Consider the following 20,866-nt stretch of genomic DNA (forward strand, 5'->3'; position numbering starts at 1 on the left):
TGGAAACTCAACCGTCTTCACTACTCTGGAAGCTTGATGCTCTACACTGCACCACTACACATGCTCGATCCTCAGCATGCCTCTGGAAACTCGATCCTCTGCACCGCACAACTCTGAAAGCTCGACCATTTGTACCGTACCACTCTGGAAGCTCGACCCTCTGCACTGTGCCACTCTGGAACCTCCATCTTCTACACCGCACTACCACACAAGCTCGACCCTCAGCGACACTCTAGAAACTCGACCCTCTACACCACTCTGGAAGCTCGACACGCTGCACTGCAAGACTCTTGAAGCACAAAACTCTACACCTCAATACTACACAAGCTCGACCCGCAGCATCACTCTGGAAACGACCCTCTGCACCACCCTGGAAGTTCGACCCTCTGCACTGTACCACTCTAGAAGCTCGATCTTCTACCCCGCACCACTAGAGAAACTCGACCCTCAGCATCGCTCTGGAAACTCGACCCTCTGCACCACACCACTCTGGAAGTTCAATCCTTTGCACTGTACACCTCTGGAAGCTCGACCGTCTGCACCACACCACTCTGTATGCTTAACAACCCTCACCACTCTGGTAGCTCTATCCTCTACACCTCACCTCTACACAAGCTCAACCCTGAAAATCACGCTGGAAACGTGACCCTTTACACTACTCTGGAAGGTCGACCTTCTGCACTGTACCACTCTGGAAGCTCGATCCTCTACAATGCACTACTACAGAAACTCGACCCTCAGCATCACTCTGGAAACTCGACCCTGTGCACCGCATCACTTTGGAAGCTAGATCCTTAGCACCGTACCACTCTGGAAGCACGACAATCTGCACCGCACCACTCTGGAAGCTCTATCCTCTGCACCACTCTAGAAGCCCCATCCTATGCACCACTCTCAAAGATTGATCCTCTGCACAGTACCACTCTGAAAACTCAACCCTCTGCACCGTACCACTTTGGAATCTCAACTCTCTGCACCACTCTGGAAGTTCAACACTAATGATTACTCTGGAAGCTCAGCCCTCTGTACTATACCAGAAGCTCGACAATGTACACCACTCGGTAAGCTCGACCCTCTACACCATGCCACTCTAGAAGCTCGACCCTCTGCACCACTTTGGAATCTTGACACCCCTACGCCATTCTGGATACTCGATGCTCTAAACCACTTGGGAAGCTCTACCCTCCACCCCACTCTGGAAGCTCTACACTATACACCACTCTGGGAGCTCAACTCTATGCACTGTACTGGAATCTCAACACTGTTAACCACTCCAAACGCTTGAAACTCTACACCCTTCTGAGCGATCGATCCTCTACACCAAACTGGAAGTTTGATCATCGTCACCACTCTGGGAGCTCGAGCCTCTGCAAGACTCTGGAAGACCGGTCCCCAGCGCCACCTGAAAAGGAAGCTCTGGCCCAGTGTCTGGATTCTTATTCTTCACCATTAGCCTAAGAGCGCAAGACTATGCAGTTGTCTTGATACTCAGTCCAGAAGCAGTTTGCAAGCAAACTCTTCGTCAATTGTTCACCTGCACTGTCCTCAGCAGCATTTGACCTGCTTAGCCCTCTCCAGCTTAAAAGCCAAATATTCACCTCGTAAATAAAGGCGCATTGATCTCCAAGCAAACGCCCCGTAAATGGTCTGGAAGACCAGGCTCCAACACTGTCCTGGAAACTCAGTCCTCAATATCATTCAGGAAGCAAAGACTAACAGCCCTCAAAACCAGCGTAGGAGCTGAGCCCCGAAAACCAATTTAGATTCTCAGTCCTCAGTAATGAACCTCAGTTGTTGTCCCAATTTGGAAGTTCAGTCCTCCATGCCAGTATATAAGCTCAGTCTTCATCCGTCTTTTCAGTCCTTAATCCACAGCATCAGTCCATCTGCTCACTGCCAAACCGCAGCCTAAAAACGGAGTGCTCGACACTTATATGAGAGCACACCCTCAGCATCGGCCCGGAAGCACCTCCCTCAACAACAGTCTGAAAAAAAACAGTCCCTGGCAGCGGCCCGGGAGCTGTCTCCAACGCCAGTGCGGAGCACAGGCCTCAGCAACGGATTAATGATCAGTTCCTAAAATTGGAATATGAGCCGAGTCACAAAAAGCAGGCTGGAAGCTCAGTCCTAAGTAGCAGTGAGGAATCGCAGTGCACTGCGCCAAATTGCATGTTCACTCTTCAAAGCCGGTCTTGAGTTTCAGACCTTAGCACCAGTGTGAAAATCCAAGTTTTGGACACCTGCATTCAAACTCAGTCCTCAGCCGAGTTTAAATATTCACACCTCAGCACCATTCAGGCCGGAATCTCAGTGTCCCTCTAGACTGCCCCACAGGACCGAAATTACCTCACGCCTCTCCACCAGCATGGCATGTGTTAGAAGCAACAGTCGGAAAATCCTAACCTCAGCCTGTAATTTCCAACATTTCCAATAACTGCAACTCTGACCTTCTCGCCTTCAAGCACTCTTCAGCCCGCCACACGCCGGAAGTCCCACAATGCACCATTTAGTCTGGAGTGGACTCATCCCTGAAAATCCCACGTGAAACATCTGAAGTCCAGGCCAGGGTTAGAGTGCTGCTGTTTGGAGAGAGAGCGGGTGCATGTACTGCCCCCCGGACCCCCCCCCCCCCCACACTGTGCTGCCATATTGAAGCACGCGCACCTCGATGTAGCAACAGTCGGAAATCAACTCGCTGCGTTTCGGCAGCAGCGGGTCGACTTAGTCGCTTGCAGGAATATGCCTGAGGCCAGCTTAGTCGGTTTCACTGACAGCCCGTGATCCCGCGACTCTGTCTGGACGGTCGCCCCCACTTCCGCCCGGTCTCTTTCAGCAACAGCCTGGCGTCAATCAGCTTAGTCTGTTCCCACCGGGCACGCGGAATCAGCGTGGACTGCTTCGGCGCCAGACTGCAATCAGTACAGCCTGCTCTGGCAAGGAAGGCGACAGTTGCAGTCTGCATCGGGCGAAGCGAGCGAACTGTGCAGTCCCCCGACGCGCTTTCTGCATACACCCTGCAGACTCACACAGGCCTAGCGGTGGCAGCGATTTCACCGCAGCACCGCCAAGAAGCGTGCAAAGTGCCCGTGCGTAATTTTCAAATCCAACAATAGCCACAGTAGCGCCTAGAAGGATCCGGCGCCTTGAAGGGGCTGCTACTTAGAAGAACCCGTGCCTCGAGGAATTCGTCTCCAGGGAGCTGCTCAGCTGGCGTTAGTCACCACACAGGGACGGAGCTCTGGCGCGCCCGCTGCAGTCCACAGGTTTCCTGCCAGTCCAGAAGTGGCCACATCCCGTCTGCAGCCCCCCAAGCCGCAGCAGACCCACCGCCGCTCCTCCCCGGTCCGCGGACGGCGAAGAAGTTCGGCCTTGGGGTGGGGGGTGGCGGGAGGTCGACCGCGGGCACACTCACAGCCTCAAAGTCCACAGTCGCCTCTGCAACCCACCGCAGCCGCGGGGCAACGGCACCGCTGCGGTCCAGCCTGCCTGTGCGTGACAGAGCCCGGCTGCGCTTCCTCCCTCACTCTGAGTGTGTCTGGGGCTCCGTGCGCTCATTTTATTGCCCGGGTCCCCCTCTCCCTCCCCGCATCCCCGCTCTCGCTGCCCCCACCCCTTTCTCCCCTCTCTCTCCCTCACTCCAATGTGTGATCAGGAGAGCTTATAAAAGCCTGCTGTAATTCTTAATGCAGCCCCTGGCTACACGCGCTGGATCCACTTGCGCGGAGACGCCAAAATAGGCGAGAAGGGAGCTAGGACCAGGCGCAGGCAGAGAGCGGCGGAGCTCCATCCAGCAAGCACGTCTCCTTGGAAGACGCAGCGCCGGGTACCCCGAGAAGCCCCTGGAGCCCCGGCGGGAGGCGACCCTACCGCAGACCCCTTGGCGTCATTGGATTGCTACGGATTTTCTCCAAAACCTGATCTTCCTCTTAATTTTTTGTGACTACCATCGGAGGATTTCCATTTTATTTTCTTTTCTTTCTGTGTCGAAATTAAAGCGGAGTCGAGGTGGGATGAAGGGAGCGCAGGGGCGCTAGCGGACTGTGCACGCCTTGCCAACATTTTGGGGGATCTGTCGGTGGTTCTTTGCGTTTCTTCCTTTTGGGATCGCAAGCAGAGGAGGACCCCCCCCCAGGTAAGATTACTTTTCCTTCTCTGTCGATCTGCCTGCCTTGGACCCCGTTTGTTCGTTTCTTGGTGCTTGCTTTTGACCCGCTGGGTGTCTGGCGGTTGCAGCCGCATGTGTTGCGAGGGTTTTGTCCGCGCTTCTGCGCGATGTCGGCTTGCGCCAGTCCGCGGATTTGTGTTTTGCGTTCTTTATACATATCGGCGTTTGCGGTTTCAACTTTTGTCTGAATGGGGGAAGGGGGTCGTGGAGGTGCGAGGAAAGGAGGGGGGCTGTCTGCCTAATGCAGGGGGTTATGGTCGAAGGCTGGGGGTGCACGAGGCTCCGTGTATGGTCTGCAGGGAGACAGGCGAACCGGGTTGGGGGGTGGGGGGGCCGAAGGACTGGAGACGCGTGTTTGGCATGCGGGACTCTTTCATTCCAGACCCCATTTCTGATTCGAAGTAAAGCGGTTACATTCTCAGGATTAATACCTTGTTAATTGGAATTATAATTACAACCACAACGTGTGGGATACGGACCACATCGCAATCAAGGGGGTGGGGGATGGGATCCACATGGAGTGTGAGACTGGGTACCCTATAGAACACACATCTATATGACTAGCTCTGTGTATCTATCAGTACATACATTAATCAATATCTATCTACCTATCTACCTATCTATCTATCTGTCTATCTGTTTGTCCAGCCACCATTACCACAGTAGAGGCCACCGTAAAGCTAATATTGTCACCTTTTGGACGTTTTATTATCAAGGTAGATGCAGTTTGCATCTTCTCAATACCCCTCGCTCCAACACCCCACTCCCCTTACCCTCACCATCACGGCCCTCTTCTTATGCCCTCTCTCTCTCTGTCTCTCTGTCTCTCTCTCTCTCTGTCTCTTTCTCTCTCTCTCTCTATCTCCCTCTGTCTGTCTCTCTCTCTGTCTCTTTCTCTCTCTGTCTCTCTCCCTCTCTCGCTCTCTCTCTTTATCTCTCTCTCTCTCTTTCTCTGTCTCTGTCTCTTTCTCTCTCTCGCTCTCTTTCTCGCTTCCTCTCTCTCTCTGTCTCTCTCTCTCTCCCTTTCTCTCTTTCCCTCTCTCTCGCCCTCTCTTTCTCTCTCTCTTTCTCTCTTTCTCTCTCTCTCTGTCTCTCCCCCTCTTTCTCTCTTTCTCTCTCTCTGTCTCTCTGTCTCTCTTTCTCTCTCTCTCTCTCCCTCTCTCTCTCGTATATAACCATAACACCGCACCATCCGCTCACAAACGCTGCCCACCCCGCAATACAGAGTGTGTTATTGGGGAGCTATTCTGTTTACGTTTTGGGGGAGAGTGGATGCCCAAACACCGGGATTGAGACGGCCCCTTGGTCGCATCCAAGCTCGCATTGGCCTGTGTTCTGGAAGGAGTGCAGGCAGGCGCCTGGAAGACCGAGTGTCCAGCACCTGGGCAGCTGTGGGGGCATGCAGGGCGCTTTGGCCGTCTGTCACCGCACCCCATGTACATTAGTAGATGTTCGGTCCCCGGGGCACGCTGTGTAAAGGGTGTCTTTCATCCCTTGGGCACGAATTTCCACACGACCATTAAGAGGCACTCGGAGCTGACCCACACCCCCCGGATGCAGGAGGCATTTCCAAGCAGTGCATGGGAGCCCGCTTCCCTATCTGTTAAAAGGAGTCACGCCAGTTTGAGGGGCTATCTGAGCCCCGACATTACCCGGCTGAACCTCTGGGACCTGATCTCCTCACCCCAACAGCTGTTTCACCCCGAAACCAGGTCCCATTATGGGTTGCTTAACCTGCTCTCATCTCGTGACACTCATCTACGACCCCCAGCAGAAAGCAGTTACTTTCCCTACCAAATTGCCCCACCCAACAGCCACCACATCCCCACCCCAAATGCACGAATCCCATCTACAACCTCATCCAATGCATACCACCGCCCCCTATGCAATGCCACCAAGCCACACCACCATTCATTGCCTTCCATCTATAACCCAACTTCATACCCCCAACTCCATGCCTCCCATCTTCCATCCAACTCCATGCCTCCCAGCTACATCCCAATGCCATGTCTTCCAACTACAACCCAATGCATCCCAACATCATGCCTTCCAACTACAACCCAACTCAATGCCTACCATCTTCCACCCAACTCTGTGTCTCCCAACTACAACCTAACTCCAATCCTCCCACCTACATCCCAACTCGATGCTATTAGCGCCATGGCTGCCTCCACAATCATGTCCGCGTCCGGGTTCCCTGAATGTGGAATTACCAGGCCATTCCGAGTTTGGAGGGCCCGGTATTTCCTACTTCAGGGAACCCGGGCCCGGTCCTTCCCCATTCCCATTCAAGCCCCCATAGGGCTCAATGGGAATGGGGAGGGAGCTAACAATGGGCCTGTTGATAACGGGCCCGTTGTTAGCTCCCTGGTTCCCTCAAGGAACCCGCTATGGACGTCTGGAAAAACCAGACATCCAGAGTGGGTCCCATTAGGGAACCTTGTAATAGTGCGGAATGGTTTTAACAGCGCCGGCACCATTACCGGCGCCGTTAAACCCATTCCGCACTACTCGTTATGAGGCCCTTTGTCTCCCAACTACAACTCAACTCCATGCCTCCCATCTTCCATTCAACTCCTTGTCTCCCAACTACAAACCAACTCCATGCCCCCATCTACATTCCAACTCTGTGCCTCCCAACTACAAACCAACTTTGTGCCTCCTATCTACATCCCAACTCCAGGCCTCCCATGTTAAACCCAACTCCATGCCTCCCATCTGTATTCCAACCCACGTCTCCCATCGACAACCCAACTCCATGCCTCCTATCTAAATCCTACGTCCATGCCTTCCATCCACATACCAACTCCAGGCCTCTCACCTGCACCTCAACTCCAAGCCTCACATCTTCCACCCAACTCTGTGTCACCCACCTACACCTCAACTCTAAGCCTCCCATCTTCCACCCAACTCTGTTTCTCCCAACTACAACCCAACTCCATGCCTCCCATCTGCATCACAACTCCATGTATCCCAACTACAGCCAAACTCCATGCTTCCCATCTACATCCCTACTCCATGTCTCCCAACTACAACACAACTCCAGGCCTCTCATCTACACCTCAACTCCAAGCTTCCCATCTACATCCCTACTCCATGTCTCCCAACTACATCCCAACTCTATGCCTCCCATCTCCAACTCAATTCCACACCTCTTATTTACAACCCAACTCCATACCTTATAACTACAACCCTACTCAAGGCCTTACCTCTACATCCTAACGCCATGTCTTCCAACTACAAACCAACTTTGTGCCTCCTATCTACATCCCAAAACCAATCCTTCCATCTGCAACCCAACTCCATGCTTCCCATCTACACCCCAATGCCATATCTCCCATGTACACTGCAACTACATGCCTCCCGTGTACACCACAACTGCATGCCTCCCAGCTACACCCTAATGCCATATCTCCCATGTACACTGCAACTACATGCCTCCCGTGTACACCACAACTGCATGCCTCCCAGCTACACCCCAATGCCATATCTCCCATGTACACTGCAACTACATGCGTCCCGTGTACACCACAACTGCATGCCTCCCATCTACACCCCAATGCCATATCTCCCATGTACACTGCAACTACATGCCTCCCGTGTACACCACAACTGCATGCCTCCCATCTACACCCCAATGCCATATCTCCCATGTACACTGCAACTACATGCCTCCCATGTACACCACAACTGCATGCCTCCCATCTACACCCCAATGCCATATCTCCCATGTACACTGCAACTACATGCCTCCAGTGTACACCACAACTGCATGCTTCCCATGTATACTGCAAGCCTCCCATGTACACCGCAACTGCATGCCTCCCATCTGTATCCCAACTATATGTATCCCATCTACGGTCCAACTCCATGCCTTCTATCTACACCCTCATCCAACGCATACCATCTGCCCCCCAGTCAATGCCTCCCATCCACACCCTATTCCTCCAATCTACTTCTCAAGTCAGTGCCTCTGATGTACACCCCATTGAAAGCCTCGCATTTGCACACTCTTCAAGTTGTTCCATCTTAATCTCTACCCATGTACCCATTCAATGTCCCCCATAAAACATTACCCATCCATTCCAACCAACCGACAGCCTCCTCCAAAATTCCACTTCACGACCGACCGCAACAAACACCTATTGACACCTCTCCATACAATCGGTCCAATGTGCATCTCTTCATTTAAGCACACCAATTTGCACCCCTGCCCCTTCACTGCCACCCATCTGCACCTTCTCCTTATTCCACGCTGCCCTTCTGCCTTCCCCCATCCAATGCCATCCCTATCCCATTCCCCATTGCCTGTCTACATTCAATTCCAATTAACAACGCCCATCTACATCACTCCCATTTAATGCCATCCACCTAAACCCTTCTTCAGTGCCACCGATCCACCCCTCCACCTTCAATGCTGGCATTCTAGCACCCTCCTTATCAACTCTGCTCATCAACTCCTCCCCATTCACTGCCATTCATAACACCCTCGTTTCCATCTCAACCCATCTGCACCGCATCTACACGTGCCCACTGACCCACACTGCAATCCCACCAAACACCGCGCATCTTCTGCCCATTCAACACCAGCCATCCCAGTGCATGGATCGACTGCACTTCCAGCTTGGCACCAAATGTCTGCCCTTCCCCACAATTCAATTCCACCCACCTTAACCGCCCCATTCAGTCGGCCCATCCTCAACCACTCCCAAGGCATAGCCACCCACCCCCATCCCAGATGGAAGTACACTGCCACCTCACCCAGTCTAATCCCCTTATACGTCTCCCCTTGCTGTGTTGAAGAGCATCCATGTACACCCATCCACATCAAACACTCCTTATCTACTCCCTCGCCCATTCAATCATATCCATGGACCCCCGTTCAGTGCTACCCATCCACACGTCCTGCTTATGCAATGCCACCCAACTACCACCCTTCCTCTTGAATGCCACCATTTACACCTCCTCCCTCTTCATGTGCCACCCCTCTACACACCCTAAACATTCAGTGTGACCATATCAGTATTTCCTGCCCACCCGCTGCCAACACTCGTCCATCTTTAATGCCAAATAACAATACTGCCCCCATTTAATGCCATCCGTCTAATCTCAAGCCTTGTGCAATGGCATTCTTCTACACCACCTCTTCCCAATCCAGTGCACCTTCTGCCCCTTTCGATGCCACCCAGATGGGCCTCGTCTGCACCCCTTCTATGCAATGCCACACATCTGCATGCTGTCTAATCACTTCCTGGCATTTGCCCTCTGTCATTTCACAGCCACCCATCCCCCACTTCTTTCCACTCGGTGGTAGCCATCCACATGCTTCCAATAAAAGGGCCTCCAGTGACACCTGCACTCTTGAGACCTCCCCCACCCCTCGTCGATGTGAAACGTGTTCACGGGTGAGGTCGATGTGCAGTGCCCCCGTTCAATGATACACAGCTACACCTCCATTCATGACACAGACCACATACCCCGCATCAACGACACTGTGTGCACCAACTCGCAATGCAATGCCCCGTGGTCTAAACCGCCCACAGCATACTCAATGCCACGAATCTAACAGGGTCACCCATCTCGCCTGCTGTCAATCCAATGCCACATAGCTCACATTCTAGAAATGCAATGCCTCTCGCCTCATCTGCTGGAAATGCTTTGCCTCTCACCTCGCCTGCTCGAAATGCAATGCCTCTCACCTCATCTGCTGGAAATGCTTTGCCTCTGACCTCATCTGCTGGCAATGCTTTGCTTCTCACCTCATCTGCTGGAAATGCTTTGCCTCTCACCTCATCTGCTAGAAATGCAGTACCTCTCACCTCATCTGCTGGAAATGCTCTGACTCTCCCCCCATCTGCTAGAAATGCAATGCCTCTCGCCTCATCTGCTGGAAATGCTTTGCCTCTCACATCGCCTGCTCGAAATGCAATGCCTCTCACCTCATCTGCTGGAAATGCTTTGCCTCTCACCTCATCTGCTAGAAATGCAATGCCTCTCACCTCATCTGCTGGAAATGCTTTGCCTCTCACCTCATCTGCTGGCAATGCTTTGCTTCTCACCTCATCTGCTGGAAATGCTTTGCCTCTCACCTCATCTGCTGGAAATGCAATGCATCTCACCTCATCTTCTGGAAATGCAATGCCTCTCACCTCATCTGCTAGAAATGCAATGCCTCTCACCTCATCTGCTGGAAATGCTTTGCCTCTCACCTCGTCTGCTGGAAATGCTTTGCCTCTCACCTCATCTGCTGGAAATGCTTTGCCTCTCACCTCATCTGCTGGAAATGCTTTGCCTCTCACCTCATCTGCTAGAAATGCAATGCATCTCACCTCATCTGCTGGAAATGCTTTGACTCTCCCCCCATCTGCTAGAAATGCAATGCCTCTCGCCTCATCTGCTGGAAATGCTTTGCCTCTCACATCGCCTGCTCGAAATGCAATGCCTCTCACCTCATCTGCTGGAAATGCTTTGCCTCTCACCTCATCTGCTAGAAATGCAATGCCTCTCACCTCATCTGCTGGAAATGCTTTGCCTCTCACCTCATCTGCTGGCAATGCTTTGCTTCTCACCTCATCTGCTGGAAATGCTTTGCCTCTCACCTCATCTGCTAGAAATGCAATGCATCTCACCTCATCTGCTGGAAATGCAATGCCTCTCACCTCATCTGCTAGAAATGCAATGCCTCTCACCTCATCTGCTGGAAATGCAATGCCCCTCACCTCATCTGCTAGAAATGCAATGCCTCTCACCTCATCTGCTGGAAATGCTTTGCCTCTCACCTGTCTGCTGGAAATGCTTTGCCTCTCACCTCATCTGCTGGAAATGCTTTGCTTCTCACCTCATCTGCTGGCAATGCTTTGCTTCTCACCTCATCTGCTGGAAATGCTTTGCCTCTCACCTCATCTGCTAGAAATGCAATGCATCTCACCTCATCTGCTGGAAATGCAATGCCTCTCACCTCATCTGCTAGAAATGCAATGCCTCTCACCTCATCTGCTGGAAATGCAATGCCCCTCACCTCATCTGCTAGAAATGCAATGCCTCTCACCTCATCTGCTGGAAATGCTTTGCCTCTCACCTCGTCTGCTGGAAATGCTTTGCCTCTCACCTCATCTGCTAGAAATGCAATGCATCTCACCTCATCTGCTGGAAATGCTTTGCCTCTCCCCCCATCTGCTAGAAATGCAATGCCTCTCGCCTCATCTGCTGGAAATGCTTTGCCTCTCACATCGCCTGCTCGAAATGCAATGCCTCTCACCTCATCTGCTGGAAATGATTTGCCTCTCACCTCATCTGCTAGAAATGCAATGCCTCTCACCTCATCTGCTGGAAATGCTTTGCCTCTCACCTCATCTGCTGGCAATGCTTTGCTTCTCACCTCATCTGCTAGAAATGCTTTGCCTCTCACATCGCCTGCTCGAAATGCAATGCCTCTCACCTCATCTGCTGGAAATGCTTTGCCTCTCACCTCATCTGCTAGAAATGCAATGCCTCTCACCTCATCTGCTGGAAATGCTTTGCCTCTCACCTCATCTGCTGGCAATGCTTTGCTTCTCACCTCATCTGCTAGAAATGCTTTGCCTCTCACCTCATCTGCTAGAAATGCAATGCATCTCACCTCATCTGCTGGAAATGCAATGCCTCTCACCTCATCTGCTAGAAATGCAATGCCTCTCACCTCATCTGCTGGAAATGCAATGCCCCTCACCTCATCTGCTAGAAATGCAATGCCTCTCACCTCATCTGCTGGAAATGCTTTGCCTCTCACCTCGTCTGCTGGAAATGCTTTGCCTCTCACCTCATCTGCTGGCAATGCTTTGCTTCTCACCTCATCTGCTGGAAATGCTTTGCCTCTCACCTCATCTGCTATAAATGCAATGCATCTCACCTCATCTGCTGGATATGCAATGCCTCTCACCTCATCTGCTAGAAATGCAATGCCTCTCACCTCATCTGCTGGAAATGCAATGCCCCTCACCTCATCTGCTAGAAATGCAATGCCTCTCACCTCATCTGCTGGAAATGCTTTGCCTCTCACCTCGTCTGCTGGAAATGCTTTGCCTCTCACCTCGTCTGCTGGAAATGCTTTGCCTCTCACCTCATCTGCTGGAAATGCTTTGCCTCTCACCTCATCTGTGAGAAATGCAATGCCTCTCATTTCACCTGCAGGCAATACGAAGCTACCAACCTCGCCTGCTATCAATTAAATGCCACTAATCCCACCTGCTAACAATCCAATGCCACCATCTCATATTCTAGCCATTCAATGCTACATATCTCACCTACCAGCAATCAAATTCCTCACATCTCAACTGCTAGAAATCCGGTGCCACCTATCCCATCTGCTACCATCCCATTCCTCACATCTCCACCGTCAGCCATCCAGTGCCACCTATCCCACCTGCTAGAAATCCAGTGCCACCCATCTCACATGCTACCATCCCATTCCTCACATCTCCACCGTCAGCCATCCAGTGCCACCCATCCCACACCTGCCAGCCATCCAGTGCCACCCATCCCACACCTGCCAGCCATCCAGTGCCACCTATCCCAGCTGCTACCATCCCATTCCTCACATCTCACCTGCCAGCCATCCAGTGCCACCTATCCCACACCTGCCAGCCATCCAGTGCCACCTATCCCACACCTGCCAGCCATCCAGTGCCACCCATCCCACACCTGCCAGCCACCCAGTGCCACCTATCTCACCTGCTACCATCCCATTCCTCACATCTCACCTGCCAGCCATCCAGTGCCACCCATCCCATCTGCTTCCATCCCATTCCTCACATCTCACCTGCCAGCCATCCAGTGCCACCTATCCCACACCTGCCAGCCATCCAGTGCCACCCATCCCACACCTGCCAGCCACCCAGTGCCACCTATCCCACACCTGCCAGCCATCCAGTGCCACCTATCCCATCTGCTACCATCCCATTCCTCACATCTCCACCGTCAGCCACCCAGTGCCACCTATCCCACACCTGCCAGCCATCCAGTGCCGCCTATCCCATCTGCTACCATCCCATTCCTCACATCTCCACCGTCAGCCATCCAGTGCCACCCTGCTAGATCATCCTCGCAGCCACTGCCAACACACCACCTATTACCTATTCAGTGCACCCCATCGTCATCAGCTCTGCATCAACTAGAATCTGTATTCACACCGTCTTTAAAACCACCCCTCCACACTGACCAACCTAATATCGCCCATTTACACATGCTCATCACTCGTAAACCGCCTCGCCCACACACCCACTCGATGTAATGCCACCTCCATCTATCGGTTCTTAAATGGAAGCAACTGCCCACATGCCCCTTCCCAAGCAATCTAACCAGCTGCCTATTCAATGCCACCTGTTTGCATGTTTCCCCGAGCCCCCATCCCCACCTTCTCTCCATCAAATAGGTGCCATGCACCCATCCAAAGTCATACTAGCACCCATCCCCATCGCCCCATGTATTACCGCCGACCTTCGCCCATACCACCTCAACACTCCCACTCCAAGGTTACCCCCCTGGGCTTTCTCTTAATTGAACACCACCTTTGCTGTTCACCCACTGTTTCGCTCCGCTCAGTAACCCCCCCTCCCCTCTAACCTCCACGGGCCCCGGGCAATGACACACACCCCATTCGATTCTACATTCACTGCCACCACAAATGCCAATCACGTTTGCCCATGCAGTGCCACTCCTGGGCATACCTTCTGGTCGTCCAGAACCAGGGGACTACCACCCTGGCCACTTTCACTATTCAACGTTCGTACGGCACCCTCGCGGTGGCTTTGGGTATACCCCTCCCCCACACGTTCAATGCCAACCCCCTGTGCCCTTGCCTATTCGTTGCCCTCCCATCTGCAGACCCCAATGTCCATTCATTTCAGACTATATGCATCCAATGTCCCCCCGCCCCCACTTAAGGAGTCTTCTACATCCCAACACATCCATGTACCCAGTCATGTTGGCACGCGGACTCCCTGCACCGCATGCACCCCGTCTTACCTACAGCATCCGGTACCAATGCACGTGTGATTACGTATTATAATGCACCTGCGCCCCGTTAATTACAACAAATGTATTGCACCGGCGCCCATTTTTTCATGATCTCGTCAATGTTCAGCTGCACCCCCATCTACGACTAGTTCACCCGCCCCCCCCCCCCACCCCCGTGTTATTGCCGGTCATCATCGCCACACTAATAGCTCATTGCCCCCCCACGCCCACTCCACCTTGGTCATTCACCTGCCGGTGAGTATGGTCCGGTCCTCTGCACCCCGTTTGATGGCCGCCTTTCACTTGTCACCCCCACCCTCCACGCACATCCCCCATCCATTGCGAGTTCGTCTAACCCCCATGAGTAACACCCGGGACTTGTCAACGCGTGTGCGCCGCCGCGCCCCCTCCACCGTCCCCCTACCTCCAGCCCACGGGCGTCCTCGCCCCATCCCTGTCTCCCCTCCCTCTGCCACCCTCAGTGCAAGCCTCGTGCCCATCTTGCGACTTCAAATCGTTCGACTGCTGCTTTCCCTGGGAGGCGGTGCCCCGGGGCGGGGCCTGTATGCCACCCAGACAGAAGGACCCCCCAGGGACCGCAGGGGAGGCCATCCCTGAACCGTACCCCGGTCTCCGACACACGCGCACTTCTGCCATATGCCTTCGCTCTCTGCAGCAAACAGCGCGGAACATGGCGATTTCGCTCAAAGAGAAACTTCCAGTGCCTTCTAGAGCAGAGCTTTTTAGAGTGCACCCCCTCCCCCCTACCCGGTAACACCGGTGTCTCGTTTAAATCAAACCCATTCTGTGGCCGAGACAGTGACACTTCACATGAAATGCGTGATATGCATGCGTGCTTTCACCTAATTGATTGACAGCACCAGTTATACAGATAATGCCAGTCACAACCTGAATCCCCCAGGCACTGCAACTACCAAACTCATTGGCACGCATTTCAACTTGGATGGATGAAATAGTGAGCGAATCTTGCTCGGCCTGCTCACGAGAGGTGGGCACAGCGCCAGGTTGTGTTGTGGTGTGTTGCGTAGCCGGGGTGAGCATTTGCATACTGTACTGAAGGGCAGTCGAGTGGAACCCTAGAACGGGGGTCGGGGGGGGGGCGAGGTGCTGAAATAAATCAGGCCGGCGGTTCCTGGTGGACATTAAACCCCCGGTTATTTACGACCCTTTCGCTTCGGGTGAATTAACAGTCCCACGGCAGACACACAAAGCCCTGTGTTCTGCCTGCACCTGCTTCCCTGCAGTCGGCAGTAAGCGAAGAGCCTTGCGCCAGGCTACATGGCCCCCATTGCCACCACCCCCACTCCCCCCCTACACAAGCCAAGGAAGCAGACTGTCTGTCCAGTCAGCCCTGGCATCAGTTATTCAGGGGGTCAGTGGTAGCCACGGCCTCCCGGACGCCCCTACCTCCCCTCCCCCAGCTCCTGTCCACTCACCCCTCGGTAAATCTCCTCAAATTGAAATATCTGCGCCGCAATTGGAAATATATGGTCCTTGGAGAATTGCAAATCCCAGCTTCTCCCTCGGGCTGGCTTGACGGCGCTCGTTAGGCAGGGGGCAGCCCCTACTTCCCCGAATAAGCCGCAGCATGGGATTGAAAGCACCGGTCTGCATCCTCCCCCCCCCCCCCCGACTCCCAACCGCCATAAATAGTCTCAGAAACATACCGCCCTTCACCTTGAGAGATGCGGCTTTCGACAACAGTGGGCACTGCGCCGCTGTGATAAATAAGTCGCATTTTTACGGCACACGCGCGCTCTTACATTTTACCAACTTCAGAATGCGATTAGGCTAGCGGAGGACGGTCCGTGCATTCCTGAACTTACCCAGGCAGAATCACAGGCCCCTGCTTACAAAAACATAAGAATATTGGATGGTAAAATGGTTGCCAAACAAATCAGGTTTTCATCGTGCAAAGAAGCACTTGTGTGCATAGCGCAGGGTCTGGCAAGAATATGCATTCTGTATAGGTCAGCGCTCAGATGCCCGAGGGTTCGTAGCGCTATATAATTGCGAATTGTTATAGATTGCTTTCAGGGAATGCGCCCATCCCGCTTCAGCAGCAGCGCGGAATCCCGACCCCGGGAAAGGACGGTCCTGCTAGATCCACTAGCTGAGAGCCAGGACCGCATTACCATAGCATCCCCTTTCCCCTTAACCCTTTGCAGCACCCCTCGGCGCTTCCAAGTACTGCCAGGCAGGCATCAAGTGCTGCGAAGGACGGGAAATGATGCCCCGCATTACTTTCCTGCTGTCCCGCTCAGCGCTTAGAAGCCGCACAGCGCAACATGAAGCGCTAGTCTAACATTATTCAGTGCATATATATATGCGGTTTATAAAACGCCAATTGTGAAGCAAAGTGGCGCTGTGCATGGGAGACACACCCACTGGTTTAGCACTAAGGGTAAGGAGGTAGCCGGGGAACAGGGGTGCATAGTGGAGGGGCTGGGGCGAAGGGGAGCATTAGGGTTGAATGGAGCGCTCAGTGATTCGCGAGATGTTATCTGAAAAGTAGAGCCTCGAGATCCATTCTGAGGTGTAGAGTGAGGGGGCAAGTCTTACGTGCACGAGAGGGCGGTTGCAGGATAATGCGTGTTTCCTGCCCCCCCCCCCCTCAACACACCCCCACTTGCAGTTCTCTGTTTCAAGGCTGGTGGTTTCGGGATTTCTGTTGGTTTACCGCTCTCCTGTTGCCTTAGTGCTTTGAAGCGGCACTCTCGTGGCATAAGGAGCTTTGCAAGTGGCCAAGCCTTCTCGCCTGCCCCACCACTTCTTCACGCCTTCCGCCCCGCCCCCTTCTCCCGTTGACGTGCAGTTATTTGAACTGGCTTTAGGGCGATAGTTATATAAGCTACCAAGGAAGCAAAACATCCTGTCCTCTGTGAGCCGGGTTTCTAGAACTGTGAACGGCTGAAGAAAGCGTGCGCCGAATGAAGACGTTTTCTCTTTTTTTTTTTCTTCTCAAAACGCGCCCGGCTGTGGTTGAAGGCATCATCTGCTGTTAGAGTAGTTGGGCGATCGGAGCGGCAGTGCGGCCGAGTTGCGGCAGGGGGCGCCATCCGCATGGTTATCGGCCCCCTCAGTGTCTCCGCTCGTGGGCTGTGCAGGCTCTCAGTAAGGCGGGGGAATTGCCAGGTACACAGCGCCCAGTGCAGGCTGCACGTCGTTCCGCATGCCCCATGCCACGGCAAATGAAGGGGGTTGCTGATTTTAAAGATCAGTCTCTGCCAGACATTCGAACAGAAGGGGGACTCGCTGCCCTACCGAGGGGACTGCGTGCCCGCCTCCCGCCCGTCCCCACCCTTTGGGCTCTGCGCAAGTAAATGCACATACACCCGACCCAACCAGATCGTACTAAGTGTGCGGTGGTCCGCGGACTCGGCAGTAAACTCGCTGCACTATCAACCCTGGGCCTGCATTCATAGCTGGATGTCTTTGTCCCAACAAAGATGCCCCAGGCCCCGGACCATATGAAATACGGGACGATAGAGGGTCTGGAGTTTAGGCACAGGGTGGGGGGGAAACGGCGCGGAAGCAGGAGGGAGGGGTGTCCCAGTGGCGCCCCTAAACACAAAAGGAGCAGGAAATGCAGGAAATGGCACCTGGGAAAGGTGCGAGAAGTAATCAGCAGGAGGCTGGGGGAAGCCCGGCCCCCATGAGTAGAACAAAAGGGCTCAGGGGTATAAGTAACCCAGGAAAGGAGAAACAGAACAAACCAGGTAAGGAGCTCACCTGTCTCGGGCAAGCCCCTAGGACCTGGATAAGGGGAAGGAAGGAACTTTTTACCACCCAACCCACCCTACAAAGATAAAGGACGAAGGAGGAAACAGGCAGGAGCCAGAACGCTGAGTACTTTTTCCGGCACACGGTCCAAACAAGTCGTAGGCGGCATGTGCCCAGGAACGGAGGCCCAACGGTAACAAAGCCTCGGGAGGAGCCTTGGGCAACTCCAAAACTGGACACAAGGTGCCCAAAAGCTAATGATGGTGTTACTGTTTTTTGTTTAGTATTTTCTGTAAGAAAATAAAGAATGCCTACGGCCTATAATTTTTCCACAACAAAACTGGTCTGCTATGTTATCACTTAGGTAGGGGTCAGGTGGAGGGAGCAAAGGGAGCCCACACTACTCAGCCTATGAGATGCTGGCTCAAAGGCCACTACCCGACTGTATGTTAGCACCACAACCAGCAAAACGTGTCACACACAAAGCACAATCACAACACTATTTCCCAGCCTGCCTTGCACAGCCGATCTAATACCAGGAACGTCTCTTCATCAGATTAGTCTCTCAGAAGGAAGCCATACACGCAGCCTTGAGTAACAATATTGTTTCTTGGGCCCCCTCCCACTTAGCCCCCCGACCCCCTCCGCCGAGGGACCAAATGGATGTCCAGGGGAGTACCCGACTCAGATTTTCTACTGCTTACCATTCTATTAAAAACAGTCACTGCAATCCTTTTTTGCATTAATAACAGTCATCTTAATCCCTTTTCAAAGCGTCCCCCCCTCCCCACAAGGACATCCTTGAGGCCTCTGCCTAGGGGGATCAGCCCCCCAGTTTGTAGACCACTGGCCTGGAGTCTCGCAAGTTTAAATGATGACAGTCACTGGAACAGCCAGGCGTTCACTTTTGACTGTGCACTGACTTTCCAGGGCGCTGTAGTTATTCAGCAAGACCTCAGTCAATAGGTCGTAATCAAGGTCTTCACAAGAAGAAAGAAATTGCACCAACTGTGAAGAGGATTCTAATGCACGGCACTTCAAGGGGTACCGCAAGATGACACATAGGGCCTCATTACACGGAAGGCGGTAATGGTTAACGGCCACCGTTAATGGTAACGGTGACCTTTAACCATTACCGCCTTACTACGAGGTCCCTTAGCGGGTTGGTGCTTTAACGCCTGCTTTTTGCAGGCGTTAAAAACCAACCCGCTAAGGGACCTCGGAGCTAATTACGGCACCGCAATTAGCGCCTTCCCCATTCCCATAGAGCCCTATGGGGCAGAAATGGGAATGGGGAAGGGCAATGGCGGAAGGGGGATTTACCGCCCCACCAACCTTGGAATGGGGCGGTAAATCCCCTTTCCGCCAAGGCGGTGCCGGTAATTTACCGGCATGGTCCAGGGTGCTAATAGCACCCTGGATCACCGCCTTCCGTGTAATGAGTCCCAATCTGTCCAAAGCAAGTGTGCAGACGTCTCAGGCCCCAGAGAGTTCTAGTTAAGAAGATTCATCCAGTTTCAGTCCAAAGAAGGGACTGGTTGTGAACTATTTGACGGGAAACATCACACCATACAAAGTCTTTTCCAACTATAGTTCTAATGCAGCCTTCATTAATACAGCTTTGACGTTTGCAACTTCCTGTCTCTGGAGGCGACAATTCCTGCAGTACCATGTCAGTGCGGCCTTGCCCAATCTGTATAACACATGGGTCATGACGGCTTACTATTTTTTATTGAAGTAGAACAATACGCTGTGATACCCCTGGGTTTGGGCGTATAACAAATGCAATAAATAAATAAATAAAACAGGGTGTTAATGAGGTGTCATTCTTTCTCACCTCAAGTGTAAATGCATATAAAGTACTGAGATACGACGATCTTTCTTGTCACTGGCGAGTTTTTGGGATTGATGAGGAGGATGCAGAAAGTACAGCCACTTAATGTTACACCAGTTTCACAAGCTCAGTGTTTCCATAGCTCTGTAAAGCAAGGAGTACAGGATGTCATGCATTCTTCAGCGGCATTGCCAAGTTGCTGAGGTCACTCCACCTTAAATGGTGTGTTTCTGCTATAACTTATAATACAAATCATTCACCAGGAAACTGATATAATGGGGCTCATTACACGGATGGCGGTAAGGGATTACCGGTACCGCTAAGGGTACAGGAGAGAGGTACCACCTTACTATGAGGTCCCTTCGCGGGTCCTTACCTTAATGGCTGGTTTTACCAGCCGTTAAGGACGGGACCCGCAAAGGGACCTTGGAGGTAATTATGGTACCGCAATTTGTGGTACCGTAATTACCGCCTTCCCCATTCCCATTGAGCCCTATGGGGGCAAAAATGGAAATGGGGAAGTGCCATGGTGAATGGGGAATTACCGCCCACGCACACCTTGGAATGGAGCGGTAATTCCACCATTCACCATGGCGGACTCGGTAAAATACTGTGGCAACTATGGCGCTAATAGCACCATGGTTACCGCCTTCCGTGTAATGAGGCCCAATGAGTAGGACAAGTCAAGAAATCCAGGGTTTGCCATTGCATCGAAAGGTACAGGAAAACAGGAAGGTATGGGCTTATGCCCAGTCTCGCACAGGCTGTAAAGAGAATTTCACATCTGCAGAGTTCAACAGTTGCATCAAAACGGCAGGAACATGAGTGACCATTTTAAAGGTGAGCGGAGACGACGGTCACAGAGGCTGTCTGATATGCTGAACCTAGAGAGGAGGCATAGGTGTATCCAGTATATATTGGAATGCATATCGACTTCCGGGTCAATCACACATACTTCCGTATAAGCAGAGACCGATAGGATGACTTTGGGCATAGCATATTTTGACAGTTGGGTGAGTAGAGTTTACCTCTGCGTGGTGGTGCGGACCCTGCATTGTGGGCCGCGCAGAAGCGGTCTAGGGGCTGCCTTATATCACCATGCCAGTAAGATAGCTCAGCGAGTTGAGCGC

At 52.8% G+C, this 20,866-nt stretch overlaps 1 protein-coding gene across 12 annotated transcripts in view; it reads left to right on the forward strand.

The window, feature by feature from the left end:
• The first annotated feature begins 2,678 nt into the window (after positions 1–2,678).
• Positions 2,679–20,866, forward strand: part of ADGRB1 (adhesion G protein-coupled receptor B1) — a 698,686-nt gene continuing 680,498 nt past the window's right edge. For 4 of the 12 annotated variants that reach the window (XM_069621727.1, XM_069621731.1, XM_069621729.1 and 1 more), the window contains exon 1: positions 2,679–4,132. The gene's annotated coding sequence lies outside the window, so the exon portion shown is untranslated. The remainder of the gene's footprint in view (positions 4,133–20,866) is intronic. The other 8 variants (XM_069621725.1, XM_069621730.1, XM_069621728.1 and 5 more) reach the window with 3 other exon arrangements.

The sequence above is a fragment of the Ambystoma mexicanum genome, chromosome 5q, assembly GCF_040938575.1.
Source record: "Ambystoma mexicanum isolate Mex_15411 chromosome 5q, UKY_AmexF1_1, whole genome shotgun sequence".
Lineage (NCBI taxonomy): Eukaryota > Metazoa > Chordata > Amphibia > Caudata > Ambystomatidae > Ambystoma > Ambystoma mexicanum.